A 27,915-nucleotide genomic window follows, 5' to 3' on the forward strand; every position below is an offset into this window, starting at 1 on the left:
CTCCATTATTATTGTTATTATTATCACCATCATCATCACATCTGATGTTCAACCAGTTCTCTGACCACTTCTGCACCAGTGTTGCTGCAGATGACTGTTGAAACTTGACCCCAAAAAGTGTAATAAAAATGCATTTAGAATATCCTCCTACAGTAATTATATGGTAAATCAAACGTGAAGGTAAAAGTGAAATAGTTAGGCTATAAAAATAAAGTGTTGTCAGTCAGATTTCTTAGGTCATGTTTTGCTGATCTTTTATTTTACTTTATGAATAATTAAATATTTTGCACGGAACTAAAGATTCATCTACACTGCAACTACACAAGGTGTTCTCCAACTGAGGCAACTATGCAAATAGGGTTGGAATAGAAAGCAAGAATTACAAACATGCATAAAAATATAAAAAATTATACTACACACCCACAAAACTTAGAAACACCATCAATGCACTTTCTTAAAAAAAAGTTATACATTTGTCTGTCTTAAAACCTCTCATTTAGTTTCTGTAACACAATTAAGCCCAACTAATTAGACAATCCTTACATTTTGATCACATTGACATAGTTAATTAATGTTGGCACTGTTCCTACCCCTCTCCTGATTTTCTCCCTCCTAACGCTTACAGGTCTTGCTCAAGGCTAATTCATGTTGAACCACGTTTTGCCCTCTATATTGTCCTGGAGTCCCTGTGCCTCCGCGGTACCCATGGGAGTACACGGTTCTGTCCTTCAACCACAGAGCCTAATTTTAGAAGTCTGCCAATCCAGCTCTCTCCTCCTCCCCACTGCACAATGAGCTGTGAGGACTGAGGAGCCTTCCGCTCTGAGACCTGATGTGTCTACCTATTCAGCTCACTTTGAGCAGCCGGCACCCAAGCCCTATTGCCAGCAATGGCGCGCATGGACACACGCACACATAGAAACACGGGTCTGCATTGCTGGGGAAGGTGATTCAAGTTTCAAGAATGAGAATGTGAGTTCTTACATGATCTTGGTTATTAGGGTTTATGCTTTTCAGGTTCTCCTCTATTCATTACTGGAAAAACTTGAAAGCGTCTCTGCACACTTCTAGTCAGATCCACATTTATTTTAATAGTAGCTACTGTAAGCTTTCAGCTTGCTCTGATGAAGGTCGACTGACGAAAGCTTAGATATTATTAAAATAAATTAGGATGTGACTGGAAGTGTGCAGAGACTTTTTCCTGTTTCTCCAGCACCTTCAATAATGGGTTTTGGGTGTGCGGTAGATTTAGCCTATTATCCTCATTTAAAGTTTCTCCAGTTCCTCATGCAATCATTACAACTATAGATTATGAGCCACTGGGGCTGCATAATTTGGTAAGCAGCAAGTTCATAAGATTGGAGCTCTTGACTTTTCCTCACTTTATAAACTAACAATGATGTAGTCCAATGGTCTGGTAAATAACATTGTGTGCTGATTTAATTGATAACCATATACTCTATCTGCAGGTTGAGGGAGCACATATCCTCACCTCGTGAGAGAGATGCTGAAGGTAAGCGCAGCGGACACCTCAATTACAGTCTCAAAAACGTCACCCTAGGCAGCAGAAAACTTTGATAATGAAAATATTCCGGTGTGTCCTCTTCAGACAAACAGCTCTCCCAAAAAATAACGAGGCAGACATGACAGAACGTCACGACTCGAAACAACATTTTGCATGCAAAACCTTTGCAGTGGTTTGAGTTAAGGTAGTTGATGCAAACTAGCCACTTGCGAAATGCAATCATTAAAAATAACCTCTGTGAGGTCTCCATCTTGCTAGCTACTATTTTTATTTTTAAGCAGATAAGGACACAAGCATTGACATAGTCTCTCTATGCGTAAAGAGTTTGTCCTTGAAACCAGACCCTAGTCACTGTTGCCTAGCAACAAAGAGATAACAGCAAACATACAGGTAATTTAGTCTAGTTAATATGGCCTCCAGTGGGGTTACTGCTGCATTCTGATTGGCCAAGATATATTTTTGCGATTCTGACCATTGACCAAGGTATTCTTGATGATGATTCAATGATCTGGTGGTCCCTTTGTTGAAGCCCCCATTCAGAGGAAGGCCAGAGAGTAATTGACTCACAGTGATAGGTCTAACAAATGGGGGTTCGTTTTGGGGACCATTATCATTTCTCCTTGTTATTTATGCAGTTAGTTAGTTATGCAGACAAAGACCATGGGTCTCTAAAAATAGAGGAGCCTTGAATGGATTACACCTCTCAAATCAATCAATAAACACCTGTTTACTCTTCAAGACCACAGAGAAAAAACATAATAATTGTAATGATGTTTGTACTAATTAGTAAGCAGTGTAGGCATCTCCTCCCATATGCATACATGGCAATATAATTTAATTAGTATAATTTATATATGAAATACTCACAATAAACACCCACAATGAATACCATTCTACAGAGCATTCATCTACAGTAAATCGAGTCTCTGAAAAGAAAGTGTGGCCATGCAGCCCCTTAAGAAGTGATGTTACATAATACTACTCCCACATGTAGTATAAATAGTTCCCATTCCTTCCCATCAGACACTCTGTTTTTACTGGGGCTGCCTGCATCTCAAGCACTCTGTAAACTCCATAGAGATACCTTATCTCTATGCCAGTATACACCTTGTTCAAAAGGAGATCTTACAGATGTAGGTAGGATCTCAATGTGATCCTCCTTGCGACAGCAGGACATAATCCTGCACCAACAGGAAATGTGAATTATTATATGGATTATAATAAAATTGACATTTTTTGTAGGGATTGATCCATTTTTCATAAAGGAAAATCAAGTCTGAAATTTCAAATGTGGAAATTACAAACTTCAGAAGACCTTTTAAACCTCAAATACACTACAAGTTAAACATATCTGGCATTGCAGGAAAGTTCTCCTTTAAAAGGGTGATCATATTAAGGCCAGGCACGTCAGGCTAAAATTATTGCTCGGCATCTACTTATCAATTTTAGGATTTATTGGTATTTTGGTCCATTAATATTAGTATTTTGAAAAGTAAAAAAGTTAATGAAAATATATATTAATGCATCCTGAGCTCTCCTTTAACCTCTCATATTGCATTGCACTAGAGGATAAGTTCCCTCGGCTTAGACCTGTGTAGTTTGACGGCCCTCCATTGTTACATGGCCTCCCACTTATCTTTATCTTTCTTGTTTCTTTTAACTTTTACACCCTTAATCTGGCATATGTAGCCCATTTCTGTGTTATCTGCATCTTAAAGGCAGTCAACATTTCATGAATTGTAACCTCTTAACATGGAAATACATTCATAATTTCAAAGCTCACACTATATGTGGTAACTTACTTTGAAGAGATGGTGATTGGGTCTAAATGGATGTTTGGCAGTCTAAATTCAGTGTACTTGTCTTTAACTGCCATTTTCCCGAAAGTCAAACTCGTTTCACACACCAACTATTTTTTTCTCAGCCTCAGAAGCATATTTATCCACAATCTGCTATGTACAAATCTGGTCCTGGAGTGTCTTAACAAAATTCAATATTTAGGCTGATTCTAAAAATCTGCCAGAAAAAATGGATTTGTGTGATATGAAAATAGGCACATTTTTAATGATATCACATAATTTACCAATATTTGTACATTGTCTCATATAGAGGAGATGTCTAGAGGAATATCTGTAGGCTGTGTGTGGGTATGTGATACCTCCACTTATAAACAGGAACCAGTGATGAGCAGCAGTTTTCAGAACCAACTGTGGACAGCTCCATTGACAGATTTCAGCACCACATGAGATGGACAGCTTCCCTGGCAGATTTCAGCACCACATGAGACAGAGAGCAAATGGACAGACATTCACATTTAATTGGAGAAATCTAACAATGGTGGTTCAGTGGAGTCTTTTGTAGCCGTTTGAGCATGCATACACACTGACTGTCTGAAGCAACATTTTAGATTATTTATTTATATTCATTTTTCCTCTCCGTCCAAGGACACAAACACAATAGTGGTCTTAGCACTAGAACCTTCCCTTTGTGTTGACCATCATGTCAGTCAATGATCCGTCAGTCCACAGTGCTGCCCCAGCCTGTATGCTAGCTCCCTCCAGTGATCACCAAGGGAAGCCACACCCCTGTATGTTGGTCAACACCATTTACTTCAACAACCCTATGACAACTCAATGTACATTGTTAAGATACTGTACATTACCACTCAGTCATTACCCAGGCAGTTTTTGCTATTGGATGTAGAAACTAAAGACACACTATAGTAATATCCCATAAATAGGAGGATTATAGAGTCTAGACTGGTGTTACAGTTCAAATGGTATATGTCTTATACAATCCAGGTTGCAGACAACAACCACTTTGAACCAACTATGTCCAAAAACACTATGCAATTTCTGTGGCTAAAACAATGTTAAGAGCTATCTCTCAGGAAAGATTAGACCTATTGGCCTGTATGTTAATGGTGTGTGTACATTGGTGCATGTGTGTACTCATTCTCATGGCCAAAATAATCGCTGCATAAAGAACTCGCCAACTCACTGCACATCTTCAGTCCACTCATGTAACACACTGTGTGCCTTCAAGCTCTACCCATATTAGACTCCTTGGATCAATGAGGTAGTTGTGAGGGGTCTCAAGGTTCCCATACTGTGGCTACAGGAAGGAACAACGTGTTCCCAGGGTAACCACAAGACCAAGCCAGCTGTCCGACCAATCCAGCCAGAGTCCATAGCCTGTCATGCCCCCTTTGCCCTCTGGCATCACTCCAGTTGGCCGTCGCTGACCGCCCCCGACCGACCTTCCCTGACTGTTTGGCTTTTCACACCATGCACTTACACTTTCCAATTGGCAGCACACAACACCTGCCTAAGCTGCCTCTCTGTTCCAATTTACCATAGCACTGAGCAACCCTCCATCCCATCCACAGTGCTTCTGTTCTACACCTTGGCAGAGGCTGTAAAGTCAGAGAGAAGGTTAAACTAGCAAGATTGGGGAGTAGCGGCATAGTTTGTCACAGTTCATCTGTATTCTAAAAGGTTGTCCATTCAGTTCTGTAAAAACATGTGGTTCCATCTGTCATGTATTAATGATAGAGAGAGAGAAGTTTGGAAAAGAGTCTGAATAAGGTCGTTTTTCATCGCCCAGTCATTACAGAGGGGTAATTAACAAGTCTAGGGCTCCTTCATCAACCTCATTATCTCCCTTTTACCATGAGGGGCGTTTCACAGGGAAATCATTAATTTGCCATGAGTGTCTGTCTCTTATACACACACACACTCATATACATGTGCACGCACACACAGTGAGCACAGAGACAGGCACACACACACACACACACACACACACACACACACACACACACACACACACACACACACACACACACACAGCAGTGTTAATATCCAATGGTCATCTTAATAAGGAGACTTTCATTGCTATCATTAACCTTTTGGCTACTTTCATGGCTTTTTGTACGGTAGGCTTATATGAGTTTGATGTCAGAGTCCCTTCAGTTACAAAGGAACTTTTCAAAGTGTGCGTGTGTTCAGTTGTGGAGTGAAAAGTGTTTGTCTGATGATTGCAGCTTTACACTGTAAACAGTGGTGTCTGCTTACCCCTGTGTGGTCTCTAGTCCCATGGTAAATCAACACAGGCTTGGAGCCAGTCAGCATCATGTTTACTTATGTTATGACTGCACTGGTGTCTTCTTCGTCTCATGCTTCTCTCATATCCTCATATCTAGTGTGGGGAAAACCAGGAGTAGACAGATGTTGTGCCATCTCTTCCATCTCTGTGATGAATATTTAATCAAAGTAACTTTTGTGGAATAGTTTAGTGACAAACAAAAATTACCCAAAATGACCTCTTAGCAACTTGTCTTCAGGCAGACTATTAACCAAAACAGTTAAATCATATCGAAGGCAACAAAACTCTTAAAAACTCATGACAAATCATGACAGAAGAAACAGCAGTACATCACTGAGACTTTTATGTTGAGTGTGTTAAAGACATGAATAGGTTCTCCAAATAACAAGAACAAGTATTTCGGAAGCTAAATACCAAGAATTCCTGTTCAGCAGTGTGAAACGTCACAAAACGATCAGATAGAAATGTATTGTGTAGAACAGATAAGTTTGTCTTTCAGGTAGAATAGACATTGTGTCAGCTCTATTCCTTACATTTCTACCTGCAACATTGATACATTGAAATCTGTATCCACAGGTTAACAGTTTGCAAAATATCTGCAACGTTCACCTGAATAAATCCACCCCTGATCCACACCCTCTTCATCATGACTCATGAATATGCTGTTATGGTGACATAAAACAGATTTATGAGCCTCATCAACTTTATTCATCCTCATTAACTGCTTACAAAAGAGTCAAACAAAAAAGTCAAAGGACCTTTAAAATCAAAGCTATTTATTGGCAAGTAGTTACCATGGTAATCTAGCATGGCGTGAGCACAAGAACAGCGATAAAATATGAATTAATAGTAACAGGGGGCTTTGCAGAAGCAGGTCAAGGACTTAATACATTATCTACAGCAGGAAAAAAAAAACATAGCACGCCAAATCTGACAATGACCATAGGAGTTGGCAAGCCTGCACAAACAAATCTCGGATCAGGCTGGAAGAATGTACAGAACTTCAGGAATAAGATGAAATAATAAGACTCAAGGAGGAGAATGTTGTTGATCAATCTAAAGATACAATTTAACAGACCCTGGTTCGTGCCATGTGAAAGGGGAAAGGAAGCTAAATATATCCTGGGGCAGAGTCAAAGGCATGACGAGGAATACATCCATACAAAATGTCCTCAGTAATTACTGTTCAAGGAGAGGAAGGAAGAAGGATAACCACAGAAACAAACGTAGGATATGCATGGAATAAAGGAGAATCCGGTGTAGGCCAATTCAACTGTGTAGACTAAGAATGATATTTATATCAGATTTAATCCTTTAAAAATAATCATTATCTAACTGTGTGTTACGTTTTGAAAGCCTCTCTCACTGTCATCCTCCGTTCTCTCAATTGGTAATACAGTTCCTCTTCTCTACAGACCAAACTAAAACACATGTCCCAGAGTGGTGGGTCACATGTTTTTTTTTTTAACTCCTGGAAAAACTCCTGGCCTTGGGGATGATGAAAACCCTGTCAAACTGCATCAACCTGGTACTTGTTCATACGAATTACATTTTAAAGAAGGACTAGGGGGGCTTCCTATATTCCTGTGCAGACTCCCATACAACCAGATGTTCCAGTTCAGGGGAAATGGAAAGAGAGCCTGTGACGCACGCAACTTCCGCTTTTGGATGTTAACCTGGTGACACTTGGTTGAACAGTGCAGAGGAGAACCTCTGACTGTTTTTTTCCTTCTCGTCAAGACCAGTATGTAGGGGATCTAGTGTAGTTTAAGGCGCTTATTTTACACCTGCTACATGAGGTTACCTGTACACAGACACAGAGAAAGCAACATGATTGGACAATAAAACTCACAGGGCTGAGCTTGCTTTATGCAGGATTGCCTCATGTAGTCCTGCCCAATTAAACATTTACTCACAGTCTATGTCATCTATTGTGTTTATTGATTTTGAATTGAAAAAGTCTATGTAACCTAGTCAGCCCAAGTTTGAATATAAACCAAATGATCCCATTCACATTTTCTCACAAACAAATGGGCTATAAATATACAACCTTACCGCTTAGTTTACCATGGCCAGCCCAGAGGAACAGGGTGCATAGTTGGCTAGACAATGCAGCTGCTGTTGTTAGTAGCCTACAGTTGATCAGACAGATCATTTCCATGGAATACAGCATGTCAGATCGCTAATGTTGAGGTGTATACTGTAAGCTGCTACATTTATATAACAGTTTTTGTGTCTGTTGTGCAGGGGCGTAGTACTATAACTAATCTCATGTTATTTGACACATTTTGCCATGAGGCAGAGAGAAAATTTTGCTATTTTAGAGCTCAGGGATTCTTGAAAGACAGGACAATTACATTTTTTCAACAAATATTTGTCTTAATAGTAACAAAATTTGAAATACATATTTTGATAGAACAAAGATTGAGGTATGACACGATCTAAAGGAAAAACTTCTTAATTTATGTAAACTCTGTCAGACACCATGCAAGCCATTTCATTTTTACAATTATTGTCCAAGAAGTGTTTAAAGGCCTGTTTAATTCTAACAGCTAACAGCAATCTTTACTAACGACATGTTACTGACATGACACTGAGTAAAGCCAGTGTGTATGTATGCGGATGACACTATATACACATCAGCTACTGTACAACAGCGACTGAAATGACTACAACACTTAAAGAGCTGCAGTTAGTTTCAGAGTGGGTGGCAAGGAATAAATTAGTCCTAAATATTTCTAAAAACCTAAAAGCATTGTATTTTGCACAAATCATTCACTAAACCCTAAACCTCAACTAAATCTTGTAAGAAATAATGTGGAAATTGAGCAAGATGAGGTGACTAAACTGTTTGGAATAACCATTGACCAACTGTCATGGTCAAAACTTATTGATACAACAGCAGCTAAGACGGGGAGAAGTCTGTCCATAATAAAGCGCTGCTCTACCTTCTTAACAGCACTATCAACAAGGCAGGCCCTAGTTTTGTCGCACCTCGACTAGTGTTCATTCGTGTGGTCAGGTGCCACAAAAAGGGACTTAATGCAATTGGCTCAGCACAGGGCAGCACGGCTGGCCTTTGGATGAACACAGAGAGCTAACATTAATAATACGCATGTCAATCTTTCCTGACTCAAAGTGGAGGAGACATTGACTTCATCACTACATGTATTTATGAGAGGTATCTGTTTTTTGTTTTTAATAAATGTGCAAAAATGTATACAAACCTGTCTTTGCTTGTCATTATGGGGTTTTGTGTGTAGATTGATGGGGGGGCAATTTTATCAATTTTAGAATAAGGCTGTAAAATAACTCATGTGGAAAAAGTCTCTGTGTCTGAATACTTTCCGAATGCACCGTATATGCAAATGAGATGTGTCGTACTGCATGAGGAAAATGGTGGCCACTCTAGACACTGACTACTTAACCTTTTTTTAAAGGTATCTGTGACCTACAGATGCATATCTATATTCCCAGTCATGTGAAATCCATAGATTAGGGCCTAATGAATTTATTTACATTGGCTGATTTCCTTATCTGAACTGTAACTCAGTAAAACCTTTGGAATTGTTCCATATTGCATTTATCTTTTTGTTCAGTGTACTTCAATTGTTAAAGCATGTTGCAGAACAGTGATTAAAATCGTTTTTCAGAATATTGACCAAACAATATTGACTCCACTCAGTCACTGACAAGCCAGTGGTGGAGTTGACAACAGATACCACAAAACAGACATATTTTTGTTTATTTTTTACAAATAAAAGTTCAATTCAAACATTTGTCAAATATGGAAAATTATTCATTTGAAAATCCCCAATAAAAAACAAAAAGTTACCCTGCTTGCTAAATAAATACCGAAGGAAATTGGATAGCGCGGTTTGTGTGTTGTGCCTGGCCCACACGACCTGTGATTTCAGTGAATCTGATTGGTCAAAACAAGCAAAGAGCCTGCAGCAGCACTCCGATGTGAAGGACAGAGAAATTGTGCACCAGTTGACAAATCTTGAGGCAAATCGGTCTAAAAAACAGCACTTTGTCCCTTTTAATTTGAACCAAACTTGTCCATTATTATACACTTTACATTACTACTAACTCATCGGATGCTTCGCTGTAAGTGTGCTTTATTTGGGGTATAGCAACCTGTCCTTTCTAAGCCTACCGGTATTTAGCATAACACTATTAAAATAAAAACTATTTGTTCTATTGGTAAACATCGGGGAAAGGTTTTCTGAATACTGCTTTTCTTTTCAAGCTGAGAAGAGTTATTTGGACCACATATTTCCCAATGTCAGACTCCTTTTATGTTAGCTTCTCTATACAGAACCTAGCTGTGAATTTCAGCAATTAGGCCTTCTGTTTTGTTACAACAGTAAATTCCCAGCTCCTATTACCTTGAATGGAAAAAATCATTTTTCATTACTTTGCAACTTGTTCCTGGAATGTGCAGCAAAATTTGTTTACATTTCATCATTTATTTGATGTGCAATGAAAGATAGAGAAGTGTACCAAAACTAATTTGTTGTAAAGCCCTATTTCTTCAAAGTTAGAATGCAACAACAAACACCTCAAAAGGTTTGACTGGGGGCAAAGGATAGATCACACTGATAAATGTCTGAACCATCTGAGACAGTGAATAGCAAGTCATAACACCCATTCTTCAACTAATATACTAACAATCTTGGCAATACATGAAGATAATACAAAAAAACAGTCCAACAATATGTTCCCAAATACATAAATATAAATCTACAAAGCTCTATACAGCAGTCAAATCAAAATCTAGCAACATCAGAGTTTTCAAAGTAATTCATTCACACCAAGGAAATATTCATACGTAGAGAGGCCAAACATACCTTTCATACTCTTTCCACTTTGGATAACTTGCGAGTTTTCATTCCGAGTGTTAGGAAGGGCTGTTAGTATGAGCCAGACATATGGACTGGCTGAGTTAAGCTGATTCAAGATCTGTCCATAGTGGAGACACACCTTACCCCATCATGGTGAGAGCCATCATACACTCAGTGATTCAGCATAAAATCCCCACACCTCACACTAACGAACTGAGTTTGTGTGCATAAGTGTGTATGTGTGCACACTTAGTCTAGCTTAGCTCAGCTAGACACAGAGACACTGCCCTCCTTTCTCAAGTGTGTTGAGCTAGCCGGCAGTGGCTAGAATGTGACACACCCTATCAAACTAAAGCAGGCCGGGTCAGTACACAGGGTGACTCTTCAGTATCAGATAGAACTAACTGTCTGACAGTTACGGATGGTCGCACACACACACTCTCTCTCTCTCTCTCTCTCTCTCTCTCGCTGACACACACACCGCAGCGCTGCTAAAACACAACACTATGGGAGTCTATGGGAACAAGCCAGCCAGCCCAGCAGTCATGCAGGCTCTCAGCATCATCTCCTTCACAACAATCAGCACTAAGCCACTTACCAGGGCCATTATCTCCCTCTCCCCATTCAGTCCAGATCAGCAATAACCGTCCCCACCACACAGCAGCCACATTACAGCTGCTCTATACCCTCCATGGGCTGGGCTGTTTATTATTTCTGCTTACGTGCCCCTCTCCCTTCAGCTCCCAGGGGGAATTCACTTGTACTTCACACTTATAGGACAGAGTCGTCTCTCTCATTCACCGTTTATGAATACAATTAAATAATGGTCCAAATCAGAGTGTAGGTAGGCTCAGTGGTGTCTGTTTGGGTCTGAATGTGTTTAATAGAAATGAATTGGTATTGTCAGTAATTGTTGTAAAATGCACAGTGTAACAGGAACACTGGTCTTTCTCCATCACCATGGTGTTTTATGTTCAGTTCCAGATGGATTACCAATACAACACTGGTCTTTCTCCATCACCATGGTGTTTTATGTTCAGTTCTAGATGGATTACCAATACAACACTGGTCTATCTCCATCCCCATGGTGTTTTATGTTCAGTTCTAGATGGATTACCAATACAACACTGGTCTTTCTCCATCCCCATGGTGTTTTATGTTCAGTTCCAGATGGATTACCAATACAACACTGGTCTATCTCCATCACCATGGTGTTTTATGTTCAGTTCCAGATGGATTACCAATACAACACTGGTCTTTCTCCATCACCATGGTGTTTTATGTTCAGTTCCAGATGGATTACCAATACAACACTGGTCTTTCTCCATCCCCATGGTGTTTTATGTTCAGTTCCAGATGGATTACCAATACAACACTGGTCTTTCTCCATCCCCATGGTGTTTTATGTTCAGTTCTAGATGGATTACCAATACAACACTGGTCTTTCTCCATCACCATGGTGTTTTATGTTCAGTTCCAGATGGATTACCAATACAACACTGGTCTTTCTCCATCCCCATGGTGTTTTATGTTCAGTTCCAGATGGATTACCAATACAACACTGGTCTATCGCCATCACCATGGTGTTTTATGTTCAGTTCTAGATGGATTACCAATAACACTGGTCTTTCTCCATCCCCATGGTGTTTTATGTTCAGTTCCAGATGGATTACCAATACAACACTGGTCTATCTCCATCCCCATGGTGTTTTATGTTCAGTTCTAGATGGATTACCAATACAACACTGGTCTTTCTCCATCCCCATGGTGTTTTATGTTCAGTTCCAGATGGATTACCAATACAACACTGGTCTTTCTCCATCCCCATGGTGTTTTATGTTCAGTTCTAGATGGATTACCAATACAACACTGGTCTTTCTCCATCACCATGGTGTTTTATGTTCAGTTCCAGATGGATTACCAATACAACACTGGTCTTTCTCCATCCCCATGGTGTTTTATGTTCAGTTCCAGATGGATTACCAATACAACACTGGTCTTTCTCCATCCCCATGGTGTTTTATGTTCAGTTCTAGATGGATTACCAATACAACACTGGTCTATCTCCATCCCCATGGTGTTTTATGTTCAGTTCTAGATGGATTACCAATACAACACTGGTCTTTCTCCATCCCCATGGTGTTTTATGTTCAGTTCCAGATGGATTACCAATACAACACTGGTCTTTCTCCATCACCATGGTGTTTTATGTTCAGTTCCAGATGGATTACCAATACAACACTGGTCTATCTCCATCACCATGGTGTTTTATGTTCAGTTCCAGATGGATTACCAATACAACACTGGTCTTTCTCCATCCCCATGGTGTTTTATGTTCAGTTCTAGATGGATTACCAATACAACACTGGTCTTTCTCCATCACCATGGTGTTTTATGTTCAATTCCAGAACGATTACCAATACAACACTGGGATTTCTATTAGTGTGAATATTATCATTTTATACTCTGAAACATGTTCTGGTATATTTCATTCTTTATGAGTGTAGCATTTTGTGAAGTAAGGATTCATCCACACGTTATAGTCTCTCTCGGGTTGCCTCCTACAGTGTACCAATGCTCCAGTTTCCACGTTTGTAGAAGTTCCGGCGTAAATTGGGACAGAGCGGACGTGTCGGAAATGGGACGCAACGTCACCGATGACGTCACTGGTTTATGACAGTCATAAATACCTCTTCCCCCCCTTTTTCCTCTCTCTACCCAACTGAGGTTACATTTGCAAAACACTTGGATAACAGAGATTCTGGGAACATCAGAAGGTGGGGGGAAATTAACTATATTCTAGTAATCCGACCAATTGAACATATGCGGTGGTACTTAATGAATATGATGTCAGTTCGGTTGTCATCTGAGACATTCTCATCAATGATAAGATGACATAAAGTCTACCGTGGAAAGTCTACACATCAGAGTTATTGGATTCACATGGAATTGTTGTTCAATTTAAATGTTTGAATATGAAATTATTTGTGATGAGATTAATTGTGATTTTAGCTTCTAAAATGTGAGATGTGAGTTTTCATAAGATAGGGCTGCTCACTCAGTGGCCCACCCACGTGAAGAGACAGAGGTTGTAAACTATGAAACACACCCCTTTTCTCCCTTCCTATATATAGAACTTCCTGTTCCGGGGATGTAGGACGACGGTCCTATGTCAGAATGGTTCAGATAATAACTACAGAACAAAGCCAAAATCAGCGTGAGCTTTGGTTGCAAATGGTATGAACTTTGAACTCTTATTCACTACAGAAGTGATACCTCCTAGCCGTTGAGTTAGCAACCGCAGCTGCAAACGCAGGTTAGGAAGGAACAGATAGAGTATCCTGTCTACCACACAACGACGTTACTACAATGTATCCAATTGACCAACAGAGACATTCTTCAAAGGACTCGGTTTGGCAACACGGCCTTCCATCTACCACCAACCTACTGAAGCGCGGCTCAGAGTAAATATTTATTGCATTTTCCTTTTCCAAATGGGCGGTAATTTAGAATGCATAACATACTGTATTTACGATAGCCCAGCTTCTTCCCTTTGTTCCTCAGTCATCCCACTCCTTCACTCAACCCAGCCCCTTTTCTTTTGTGTAACAAGCTGTCATATCTGTTCCACCCACTAGGGACGTTTTCCTTTATGACGTAATTTGTAATCAAGTTATGATTTAATTATGTGTATGTGTAATTCTGTGTGATTAGTTAGGTATTTAGTAAATAAATAATTAAACCCAATTTTGTATTATTGATTCAAATTGTTAGCCAGGGTTCGTGCAGATAACTAAGAATTTACAACTTTCAGATGAGACTGAATTAAGGTGACGATTGATATTGACTGCTATTGATGTAAAATACTACTAGGTCTTTAAGAGTTTATTCGGAAGATAACAGCTCTATAAATATTATTTTGTGGTGCCCGACTCTCTAGTTAATTACATTTACATGATTAGCTCAATCAGGTGATATTAATTACAGAGAAATGATTTTATAGAATAGCATGTCATATCACTTAATCCGGCATAGCGAAAGACACGACACTATGAACGCGACCCAGTCATTCGTTCTGAATGTTCAATTGCCATACTGGCTGGCAACGTTCTTATCCCTTGCATGCTAGGTAGACAACTCCGGTAACTTACAGTCACGTCAAAAAGTGTAGCCAGAATAACAGCAAAGTAACTGTTTTCTAGTTAGATTTATTTGGATACATCCATAACAATGAGCTAATGATGTGCGATAGTGCCTGGCATAGAAAATGTACTCGTCAGGACACTGTTCAGACAAAAGATAGACAATCCACGACATTCGTTTGAGTTGATTTTTATAAATTAAACCATACATTCTCTGTTATCCAGCACAGCTGAGATAGCCAAAACTACTTATTGTATGTCCCATTTATCTGTGCATTCCCCTGGACGGTGCATTGGTTGAAATATCTGTCGGAGTCTGTGCTACTACTTCTGCTGCCTTGCTTCAGCCTTTTGGGTGTTGATGATGCTTCAGTGTTTCTCTTTGTTTTCGGCAAGGATGTTGCTCCAGTGTTTTCTGTCTGTCAGTGAGGGACGCCAGTAGCGAACCTTTGCGTCGTAATCTCCCTCACTTCTAGACCAGTATTGGCCAGTTTCTGGACTGTCGTGGACCTGATGCTGTGATTTGTGTATGTAGTTGTTCCCGATGCCCTGTAGATCTTGGGTAGAAGTGCCAGATAGTTCACTCCCATCGGCTCTGATGTGTATCAGATCGAGTCCCCGATACACTCTCCTCTCCTTGGGTGGAGATAAAAATGCAAGGGCGTTCTCTGGGCATTTCGATAGATATTTCTCCAGTGATGCCACCGGGCATAGTGGGTTCCCTGGCTGCTCGAACATTGTCACGACTTCTACAGAAGTCGGTTCCTCTCCTTGTTCGGGTGGTGTTCGGCGGTCGACGTCACCGGTCTTCTAGCCATCATCGATCTATTTTTCATGTTCCATTTGTTTTGTCTGGTTGTCGCACTCACCTGGTTTCAATTACATGTTATATAAGTTCCCTCTGTTTCCCCCATGTCCTTGTCGGGAATTGTTTATGTTAAGTATGTGTGCTTCATTGTACTGGTGCGTTACGGGGTTTTGTGCCCATGTGTTTTGATATTTTTGTATGCCGGTAGTTATGTTCATTAAACGGCTCCGGCTATTTACCACGTTCTGATATCCTGCGTTTGACTTCCATACCACCAGTTACGCAGCCTTGACAAACATGAATCTCCTCTTGGACTCCCTGCCCCTCTCCCCTGGGTCCAGATGATCTCCTGCGTTTGACTTCCATACCACCAGTTACGCAGCCTTGACAAACATGAATCTCCTCTTGGACTCCCTGCCCCTCTCCCTTGGGTCCAGATGATTCCTTGAGGCCTCGTTATATGCGAGAGTGGCGTTTCTGAGTGAGAGAATGCGTTATAACATTGTTTTCCAGTAGCCTAATTACGAGTGCAACTTAGAAATAACACAAACAGGCTATGAACAACATACCTTAGACCGTTCTCAGCTGTTTTTACAAGGAATGAGGTGGGCTTTAGTTTTCTGTTCCTCTCTTTTCCTCTTTGACCCAGATGTAACTGGAGGTTGAACCACACTTTCTGGACCAGACCCCTTGTTGTACCGGGATTCAGAGCCTGGGAGTTTTAGAGCTGGGCCATGTCCTTATCGGTGATGGGAGGGTGGCTGTTTGTGATATATCTTTTCCTTGCCTCCTTAGCTGTTTGATGTTGCCCAGAAATCGTAAATTCAGTGTCCTTCATAAGGCAACAGCTGTGACCGATGGGTGGGTCATTTAGAAACTGGTTGAGCCCACTCCGGAGTGCCAGGTAGTTACTTATGCTGTACTGTTCCCACTTCCCATTTGGTACATTTCCATAAAACTGTCAGAGAAGGATGTTATACTCTTCCTTAGTGACAGTTTTGAAGTCAACAACTTTTTTATTCTCTGCTAGCCAGCCCTCGAAGCACCGCACAGTCCAGTTTGTATTTTTAACTGCGTTTTCGTCATTGCGGCTTTTCTTTAGGTCATTCAATGCAGTATCCCCCAAATCTGTATGCCTGGGTACTCTTTCTCCCATTCATCCATAATCATGCCGTCGAAAAGATCAAAAGAAATGTTCCACTCATCCATTTTAGTTTTCGCAACAAGTATCGATTTAGCCAGTCAACTGAACAAAAAGTTGTGTATGTTGCTATGACAACCAGCTCAATGTGCTGTCTGTCTCATTCGGACACATTCACTTTATATGGGACAGCTGGAGATCGAATTTGAATATTGAAACAATGTTACAAACGTCGAAGAGACAAACTGCAAGGTTTATACAAATCTCCACTGTTGAAAACCAAGTGCTAGGAAATAATGTCTAGATGCTTTTTATAGTGGAGATCAAGTTTATAAATTGTCTGGCAGGATTTATGAGAGTGGATTGCGCAGTGAAATGGAAAAGTGGAAATAGGCATCTCAACGTCATAGATTTAGCTGGTGGTAACTTGTGGCATAGACACCGGCTGGAATGCTTTAAAAAAAAAATATATATATATATATATATATATATATATATATATATATCAGCATAAATTCATAAAATGTATCATTTGACACAATATCTTATCACAGCAGTGGCAACCATGGTTGGCCAAATCCCTGACCAAAATGGCTGACATTTATTCCATCATAAGAATATACATTTTGCCATTAGTATTCAAATTCCTAATTCTATGGTATTCAACGCTTACCCTACGAGGTCCAGAGGCTGATGGTTTTCTGTTCTACCTGATACTTAATTGCACCCACCTGGTGTCCCATGTCTAAATAATACTGTGATTAGAGGGGAACAATTTAAAAAAGCAGTGGAACTGGCTTCGAGGTCCAGAGTTGAGTTTGAGGGGTCTAGACAGTATTTTGGCCCAAGCACAGTTGCATTTCTCACACACTAACTTGCCAGTTTTGTCACAAGCCAGTTGGACACATCAGCGGAACCAAACAGGTAGAACAATGCCATCTGTTCTCATGCTATCAACAAAGACATCCTGTATTGAAATAGACCATAGTTCAGTATGAGTGCAGACTGGGGATATTTGGATTAACTCATCCAGCAATAGAGTTATTATATTCCCATGATTTGACAAACAATCTGGGGAGCAGGATGAACATCAATCATGTCAGATCTGTTCTCTGTCTCTGTGGGGCTCACTCAGAGGGGTTGCTGGTTTTCCAGAATGGGAAATCACGATTCTGAGTTTCATCTCTCCCCACCACCCTTACTCTTTTAAAATGAGGCAATCATTATCTACTCTAGGGATCATTATCTAGATTCAGCCACGGGACAATATTTTCTTGAGCGGATGGTCAGGGGCTGGATCATACAAATAATTTGTAGAGTAAAAGAAGCCCAAACAGATATAACGTTTGACAAAATTAACATTTCAAACCTTGCTTTCATTTCTATACAATCACGTGTGTCTGTATTATTCGTGGGAATACCTGGAAACAGATTTCCAAAACTACAATTACTTGGAGCTGATTTCACAGTCTACGTCCAACAATGTAAAAAAAAGATTTGCTCTGAAAACTTGGGAGCCAAATAAAACCACCCACGGGCCGCCAGTTGGGGAACCATGATCTACTTTATATCTCTCTCTTATATCTCTCTCAGCTAGTTCCATGTGAGTCTCAGACAGAACATCAAGAGACCAGCGGTACAGCCACTAGACTCCCTGAACAGGGAAAGGCAATCTGCTCTGCTGTCCTGAAAGTTGTGTGGTCTATGCATCCATGAAGCTTGAAGCTCTACTGCTGCTGCCTGGGAGGAGGAACAGGGGCTGAAGTGAAGACAGAGCAAGTGCCAGGACAATGTAGGGTGGGGCGAAAAAGTATTTAGTCAGCCAATTGTGCAAGTTCTCCCACTTAAAAAGACGAGAGGCCTGTAATTTTCATCATAGGTACACTTCAGCTATGACAGACAAAATGAGGGGGAAAAAATCAGAAAATCACATTGTAGGATTTTTTATGAATTTATTTGCAAATTATGGTGGAAAATAAGTATTTGGTCACCTACAAACAAACAAGATTTCTGGCTCTCACAGACCTGAAACGTCTCTGTCCTCCACTCCACTGTATTAATGGCACCTGTTTGAACTTGTTATCAGTATAAAAGACACCTGTCCACGACCTCAAACAGTCACACTCCAAACGACACTATGGCCAAGACCAAAGAGCTGTCAAAGGACACCAGAAACAAAATTGTAGACCTGCACCAGGCTGGGAAGACTGAATCTGCAATAGGTAAGCAGCTTGGTTTGAAGAAATCAACTGTGGGAGCAATTATTTGGAAATGGAAGACATACAAGACCACTGATAATCTCCCTCGATCTGGGGCTCCACGCAAGATCTCACCCCGTGGGGTCAAAATGATCACAAGAACGGTGAGCAAAAATCCCAGAACCACACGGGGGGGACATAGTGAATGACCTGCAGAGAGCTGGGACCAAAGTAACAAAGCCTACCATCAGTAACACACTACGCCGCCAGGGACTCAAATCCTGCATTGCCAGACGTGTCCCCCTGCTTAAGCCAGTAAATGTCCAGGCCCGTCTGAAGTTTGCTAGAGAGCATTTGGATGATCTAGAAGAAGATTGGGAGAATGTCATATGGTCAGATGAAACCAAAATATAACTTTTTGGTAAAAACTCAACTCGTCGTGTTTGGAGGACAAAGAATGCTGAGTTGCATCCAAAGAACACCATACCTACTGTGAAGCATGGGGGTGGAAACATCATGCTTTGGGGCTGTTTTTCTGCAAAGAGACCAGGACGACTGATCCGTGTAAAGGAAAGAATGAATGGGGCCATGTATCGTGAGATTTTGAGTGAAAACCTCCTTCCATCAGCAAGGGCATTGAAGATGAAACGTGGCTGGGTCTTCAAGCATGACAATGATCCCAAACGCACCGCCCGGGCAACAAAGGAGTGGCTTCGTAAGAAGCATTTCAAGGTCCTGGAGTGGCCTAGCCAGTCTCCAGATCTCAACCCCCTAGAACATCTTTGGAGGGAGTTGAAAGTCTGTGTTGCCCAGCAACAGCCCCAAAACATCACTGCTCTAGAGGAGATCTGCATGGAGGAATGGGCCAAAATACCAGCAACAGTGTGTGAAAACCTTGTGAAGACTTACAGAAAACGTTTGACATCTGTCATTGCCAACAAAGGGTATATAACAAAGTATTGACATAAACTTTTGTTATTGACCAAATACTTATTTTCCAACATAATTTGCAAATAAATTCATAAAAAAATCCTACAATGTGATTTTCTGGATTTTTTTTCTCATTTTGTCTGTCGTAGTTGAAGTGTACCTATGATGAAAATTACAGGCCTCTCATCTTTTTAAGTGGGAGAACTTGCACAATTGGTGGCTGACTAAATACTTTTTTGCCCCACTGTATATATTTATTTACAAAATTCAAACCACAGTGCAGTGACCACAAAACTACCGCTAACAGATCCCGAATCATATAAATAAACCAAATACCTAATTCAACAGCACTAACGTTAGTAGGAGGACCTATGCATCTTTATATGATTTGCCACTGATATAAATCACTCTGCACGTCATCGTTGTTAACAGTTGGCTTCACTGCTCTGATAGCATATCTAGAACCAGACTACAAAATGCCATGTTGAAAAAGTGTGATGGCCTAGATGGAGAAATTGTACAATGATTGCTCTGCATGTACAAAGCGCGAACTCTAAAATACCATACCTGGCAATAACAACAGATTGTTGGATGTCTATGAACATGCTGTCATACATAACTGCAATGAGCCATCACACTGTAGAGAAGTGGGACATGAAGTCCCATGTACTGCCAACTGAGAACATGGAGGAAAGGATCCTAAAACAGCATTAACTACTATCGTTGGTGAGTGTGTGGGGGACAGCAGTAAGATGGGCGCTGTCTGATAAGTAGCCAGGACTGAGGAAGATTGAACTGCACTGCCACCTAGCGGTCATACGCAGGATTATATCTGAACTGTGCATCCACGTAATTTTATGATTTTTTCTTATCGTTTAAACTATTTAAAAAATGCAGTTTAAACATAAAGAGCAATTGTACATTTGTCACATCCCTAATAATTAGGCAGCTAACCTACAGTAAGGTCTGTCCAAGCATTCTGAGTTTAACCAACAGATGGAGACAGAGTCAAATCTGATTCAAGGCCTATATTGTGCGGGTATACAACCATTTCCCCTTTATATGGTAGTATATATTAGAGGTCGACCGATTATGATATTTCAACGCCGATACCAATTATTGGAGGACGAAAAAAGCCGATACCGATTAAACGGCCAATTTTTTAAAAATGTATTTGTAATAATGACATTTACAACAACACTGAATGAACACTTAACTTAATATAATACATCAATAAAATCAATTTTAGTCTCAAGTAAATAATGAAACATGTTCAATTTGGTTTAAATAATGCAAAAACAAAGTGCTGGAGAAGAAAGTAAAAGTGCAATATGTGCTATGTAAGAAAGCGAACGTTTCAGTTCCTTGCTCAGAACATGAGAATATATGAAAGCTGGTGGTTCCTTTTAACACGAGTCTTCAATATTCCCAGGTAAAAAGTTTCAAGTTGTAGTTATTATAGGAATTATAGGACTATTTCCCTCTATACCATTTGTATTTCATTAACCTTTGACTATTGGATGTTCTTATAGGCACTTTAGTATTGCCAGTGTAACAGTATAGCTTCTGTCCCTCTCCTCACTCCTCCCTGGGCTCGAACCAGCAACACAACGACAACTGCCACCCTCGAAGCAGCGTTACCCATGCAGAGCAAGGGGAACAACTACAAGAAGGCTCATAGCGAGTGATGTTTGAAATGCTATTAGCGCGCGCTAACTAGCTAGCCATTTCACTTCGGTTACACCAGCCTCATCTCGGGAGTTGATAGGTTTGAAGTCATAAACAGCGCAATGCTTGACGCACATCGAAGAGCTGCTGGCAAAATGCACGAAAGTGCTGTTTGAATGAATGTTTACGCGCCTGCTTCTGCCTACCACCGCTCAGTCAGATACTTAGATACTTGTATGCTCAGTCAGATTATATGCACGCTAGATAATATCTAGAAATATCATCAACCATGTGTAGTTAACTAGTGATTATGATTGATTGTTTTTTATAAGATAAGTTTAATGCTAGCTAGCAATTTACCTTGGCTCTCCTTGTGGAGTGCAACGAGAGAGAGGCAGGTCGTTATTGCGTTGGACTAGTTAACTGTAAGGTTGCAAGATTGGATCCCCCGAGCTGACAAGGTGAAAATCTGTCGTTCTGCCCCCGAACGAGGCAGTTAACCCACCGTTCCTAGGCCGTCATTGAAAATAAGAATGTGTTCTTAACTGACTTGCCTAGTTAAATAAAGGGTATAAAAAAATAGTATGGATTCTAGAGTAGTTCCAGTTTCTCTTCCCTGTAAGGCTTTAATGCAGACAAAAATACTTTTTTTGGATGCAACCTGAATATTTCCCTCATGTCTAATTTATCAGCAAGGTACAGAGGAGACGAATGGTGAGAAGACAGGAGCAAAGAGAGGAGAGAGAGCTCTTCCTTCTGCCTTGTAGGCTCACACACAGTCTTTCAACCGACTGTGAGTAACCTGCAGTGCCACAGAGTCTAAACACAGTTACTTATGAGAGTGAGTCAAATGAGCAAATATGTCCCGAAAAAGACATACAGAGAATGTGTGCAGTAGTGTGCTGTATTATATGCCATTTTATTTAAATAAAGTGTGCAACATATCATCAGGAACTATATTTCCTTGATGAACATTGAGCACATTGTTTAATTGATGCAGTAGGCGACCTGTGCCAGTATTGATGTAGCCCTCTCTGCCCTCGGTGGGTGTGTAGTCCCGGAGCTGTGGTGCTATCATGGCAGGGTCGATAAGAGAACTTGCCGGTGTGACACACAGGATTACTGCTGCCTACCTGCTCTCATCTAAGAAAAAACCCAGGCTTCGTCCCAAATAGCACACTATTCCCTATTTAGCTCATTACTTTTGACCAGGACCCATAGGGATCTGGTCAAAAGTAGGGTACTATATAAGGAAAAGGGTGCCATTTGGGACGAAGCCCCTGGCTGGACCTGTCTTGTCTCCCTGGGTCTGTCCCTAATGGCAGCAATTTGGGACTCAGACCCAAATATATTGGAAAAGAGAAGCAGTTAACATTATGGTCCCTGCTGTATAAAAACTGTGCTGTCCCACATTTAATTAATTTGCGATACATTTAACTTGGCAGTTGACATTTGGCAATTTTGTGTTTGTCAGGTGGCTTGTTTCAGGTCAGGCTGGTCTGCCTCTCCCAGCGGCAGTAGAAATCTCAATGAGCACAGAGGCAGGAATTTGGGTCTCTTTTACATTCTTGTTATTTATGGAGAGGTGCTTTTTAGGTGATGGATTAATGTGGTCATTCTTTGCCTTACTCCTTCATGTGTTACTAGCTATAACACTACCTCTTCCTTTCTGTATTTCTATCAGCTGACCTGCTCCATGCCTCCTTACCCATCTTGCCAGTGTGTCTAGCTACCTTTCTCCAAGTTGGTTGATGATATTGGCTGGAACATGAGAGCCTCTAGTTGCCATGTTTATGTATTGCAAGGAATGGAGAGGCAACCGCTTTAGCTGCAATGCCTTTGTACCTCTAGGTCATCCCTAAGAAATTATCCCCTTGACACAAAGCATGTGCATAAAATCACAGTTTACCACCTTTCAAACAATGCTGTACATCATTGCTTTCAAAGCAACAAAATAAAAGAAACAATTGGCTATGTGAACATGCAAACTGTACTGCAAAGTTTGCATTTGACATTTTTCTGAGTCTGAAAGATAAGTGTTAAAACAAAAAGGCACAATAAACATCAGGATAATGATTAGATAACATAATAAGCATTAAAGTGTAAATATTAGGGATGTGTATATCTAGATACATGGGCTCCAATACAATATATACAATTAGTTTGAAACGATTCAGTTTTATTAGTTGCAAGCTAAGCTTTTGCCAATAATACTTCCTCTAAAAGAAGACATCTCCCAGACAACTGGACTGTCATCCATGTCTAAACTTCCAGAAACTAAACAGGGTTTCAGTTCAAGAGGACAGGAAATGGGAACAGGCAGGAGATGTAAATAAAGAGAGATATATTTAGCCAAAGACCTGCACTGTCTGACACATGCAGAGAGAGAGAGAGAGAGAGATAGAAGAATGAGAGAAAAGGAGCGAGAGAGAGTTTCTAAAAGTGACAGAGAGGTTTAAGATCCCTGGTGATGTATACAAAAAGGTGGAGTGAGTCTGCTCCTGTGGGAGATGCAGATGCCGGGGGTGAACGTGTGCTTCGGGGGGAGTTACTGTACTGCCACAGGAAAGAGAAAAGAGTCAGACTAGTCCAGTGCTGACAAAAGAACATATTCTATCAACCACTATGAATATTTAAATCAGATAACGGTCAAACTCTTACTTCAGCTAACAGTCCGAATTTCAGTTACAATTCAATGCAATTCACCACAAAGCAAAACAAAATATTGCTTCCCTTGTAAGATGAAAAAGCACATACTCAGGTTATCGACAGATTACAGTAACTAGAAAGGTGACCGAATTTCAGTGCAAACAGGCAATTCACCAAAAAGGCAAACAGAATCAACATTCACCAACGACTATCAGTTGCCAGAATACTATCCTCAACAAGCAATTATTGACCATGTCCTAATGCAAACACTAACAGCAGTATAGTGAAGACAAGTCTGTTTACCAGTAGAGTGATAACAGACGCAGGAAGGCAGCACTATCCTTTGTCCGAAATATGTTTAATTGTCGTGACAATGGCATAGGTGTTGGCAAGACAGCACAGACAGATCTGGGACTCTGGCTAAGGCAGCGCCACTATGCGGGGTCCATGTTGATGTGCTGTTGACAGACAAGCCCATAAAGGAGTGTGTCGATAGATGGCATGGTGTCGACAGACAGACAGACCTTTGAGAGGCTTGGGCATGGCAGAGCAGAGGGGGTGGATGGCCTGTTGAGAGGAGGGGCCTCACGGGTCGGGCAGCAGGACAAGGAAACAGGTTGATAGATACTCAGTGACAGACATACAGGGTGTCCAGATTAACAGAGCCTTTAGGACTAGGAGGTGAAAGGGCTTTGTATTTTTATGCTGCCTCCAGAAAATACAGAATAGGCCCAGTTTGGGCTTTCATCTAGACCTGTTTGTCAAAGGAGAAGAAAGCCAACTGCCATTGTAGGCCGAAGCGTACAATGACAGACGTGACATCCGCCATCATGGTTTAAGTGAGTGGCCTGCTGCTGGTAGGGGCATGTGCATGCTGCGTCATCTCCAGATGGCAATCAAACGGCAGCAAGCAAGCAACGTGTGAGAAGAGATTATGCTTCACCCTCTCCACCTTTGAAACCATGGCAACGCAGAGCAGGAGGTCCTGGCTGAGGAAGAAGCTGTGGTGTGGTGAGGAGGAGATGGCCTTGGTGGCCGCATATATTATATTAGCATAGAATAGATTTACTACATGTAGTCAGTCTACTTCTATGGGTGGCAGGCTGCTATAATATATTGCATGTTCTTTCTAACAAGAAGCACGGCCTGGATGGATATACATTATACACACAAAAGTATGTGGACACCCTTTCAAATTGGTGGATTTGGTTATTTCAGCCACAAATGTTGATGACAGGTGTATAAAATTGAGCACATGCAATCTCCATAGACAAGCATAGGCAGTAGAATGGCCTTACTGAAGAGCTCAGGTGACTTTCAATGTGGCACCGTCATAAGATGCCATCTTTCCAACAAGTCAGTTCCTCAGATTTCTGCCTTGCTAGAGCTGCCCCGGTCAACTGTAAGTGCTGTTATTGTGAAGTGGAAACGTCTAGGAGCAACAACGGCTCAGCCGGAAAGTGGTAGGCCACACAAGCTCACAGAACTGGACCACCGAGTGCTGAAGCACGTAAAAAAAAAAAATTGGGGCCTATTCTTGGTTGCAGCACTCACTACAGAGTTCCAAACTGCCTCTGGAAGCAACGTCAGCACAATAACTGTTCGTTGGGAGCTTCATGAAATTGCCGAGCAGCCGCACACAAGCCAAAGATCACCATGCACAATGCCGGAGTGGTGTAAAGAGCGCCGCCATTGGACTGCCAGGAGAACACTACCTGCCCCAATGCATAGTGCCAACTGTAAAGGTTGGTGGAGGACAAATAATGGTCTGGAGCTGTTTTTCATGGTTCGGGCTAGGCCCCTTAGTTCCAGTGAAGGGAAATCTTAACGCTACAGCATACAATGACATTCTAGACGATTCTGTGGCAACAGTTTGTGGAAGGCCCTTTCCTGTTTCAGCATGACAATACACAAAGTGAGGTCCATACAGAAATAGTTTGTCGAGATCGGTGTGGAAGAACTTGACTGACCTGCACAGAGCCCTGACCCCAACCCCATCGAACACCTTTGGGATGAATTGTAAATGGGACTGCAAGCCAGGCTTAATCTCCCAACATCAGTGCCCGACCACACTAATGCTCGTGGCTGAATGGAAGCAAGTCCCCACAGCAATATTCCAACATCTAGAGGAAAGCCTTCCCAGAAGAGGCGAGGCTTTTATAGCAAAGGGTGGGCCAACTCCATATGAATGATTTTGGAATGAGATGTTTGACAAGCAAGTGTCCACATACCTTTGGTCATGTAGTGTACCAGAGACATACACTGAGTGTACAAAACATTATGAACACCTGCTCTTTCCGTGACATAAATTGACCACGTGAATCCAGGTGAACGCTAGGAGCCCTTATTGATGTCACTTGTTAAATCAACTTCAATCAGTGTAGATGAAGGGGAAGAGACAGGTTAAAAAAGGATTTTGAAGCCTTCAGACAATTGAGACATGGATGGTGTGTGTGTGCCATTCAGAGGGTGAATGGGCAAGACAAAATATTTAAGTGCCTTTGGGGGGGGGTATTGTAGTAGGTGCCAGGTGTAGGGCTTTAACAGTCACAAATTTTCATCAGCCGGTGATTGTCAAGCAAATAACTGCCGGTCTCACGGTAATTTACCGTTAATTAACATAAACACATTTAGCATCTTCTGGCTTCCACACACTGATTTGGTATTTGGAGATTTTATTAGGATCCCCATTAACTGTTGCAAAAGCAGCAGCTACTCTTCCTGGTGTCCACACAAAAAATAATACAGAATGACATAATACAGAACATCAATAGACAAGAACAGGTCAAAGACAGAACTACATACATTTTTTTAAAGGCACAAGTAGCCTACATATCAATGCATACACACAAACTATCTAGGTCAAATAGGGGAGAGGCGTTGTGTCGTGAGGTGTTGCTTTATCTGTTTTTTGAAACCAGGTTTTCTGTTTATTTGAGCAATATGAGACGGAAAGAAGTTCCATGCAATTAGGGCTCTATATAATAAATACTATACGCTTTCTTGAATTAGTTTTGGATTTGGGGACTGTGAAAAGTGATTAGATAACATAATAAGCATTAAAGTGTAAATATTAGGGATGTGTATATCTAGATACATGGGCTCCAATACAATATATACAATTAGTTTGAAACGATTCAGTTTTATTAGTTGCAAGCTAAGCTTTTGCCAATAATACTTCCTCTAAAAGAAGACATCTCCCAGACAACTGGACTGTCATCCATGTCTAAACTTCCAGAAACTAAACAGGGTTTCAGTTGGTGGCAGTTCTAAGATAAGAGTGTGTGTCAGAGCTGTGTGTAAATTGACTATGGAAACTATTTGGGATTTTCAACACATTAACGTTTCTTATAAAAAAGAAGAAGTGATGCAGTCAGTCTCTCCTCAACTCTTAGCCAAGAGAGACTGGCATGCATAGTATTTTTATCAGCCCTCTGATTACAATTAAGAGCTAAATGTGCCGCTCCATTTTGGGGCAGCTGCAGCTTAACTAGATCTTTCCTTGCAGCACTCGACCATACGACTGGACAATAATCAAGATTAGACAACACTAGAACCTGCAGAACTTGCTTTTTGGAGTGTGGTGTCAAAAAAGCAGAGCATCTCTTTATTACGGCCAGACATCTCCCCATCTTTACAACCATTGAATCTATATGTTTTGACCATGACAGTTTACAATATAAAGTAACGCCAAGTAATTTGGTCAACAGCCACACCATTCATTACCAGATTCAGCTGAGGTCTAGAACTTAAGTTCTCTCAGTTTTAGAGATGTTGAGAACCAGTTTATTACTGGCCACCCATTCCAAAACAGACTGCAACTCTTTGTTAAGGGTTTCAGTGACTTCATTAGCTGTGATTGCTGATGCGTATATGGTTTAATCATCAGCAAACATGGAC

General features: G+C 40.9%; 1 protein-coding gene across 2 annotated transcripts in view; it reads right to left on the minus strand.

Annotated features, from left to right (window-relative positions):
- Positions 1-27,915, minus strand: part of LOC110530968 (dipeptidyl aminopeptidase-like protein 6) — a 121,011-nt gene that overhangs the window by 71,116 nt on the left and 21,980 nt on the right. The gene's annotated exons all lie outside the window — the stretch shown is intronic.

The sequence above is a fragment of the Oncorhynchus mykiss genome, chromosome 8 (genome assembly GCF_013265735.2).
Source record: "Oncorhynchus mykiss isolate Arlee chromosome 8, USDA_OmykA_1.1, whole genome shotgun sequence".
Taxonomy (NCBI): Eukaryota; Metazoa; Chordata; class Actinopteri; order Salmoniformes; family Salmonidae; genus Oncorhynchus; species Oncorhynchus mykiss.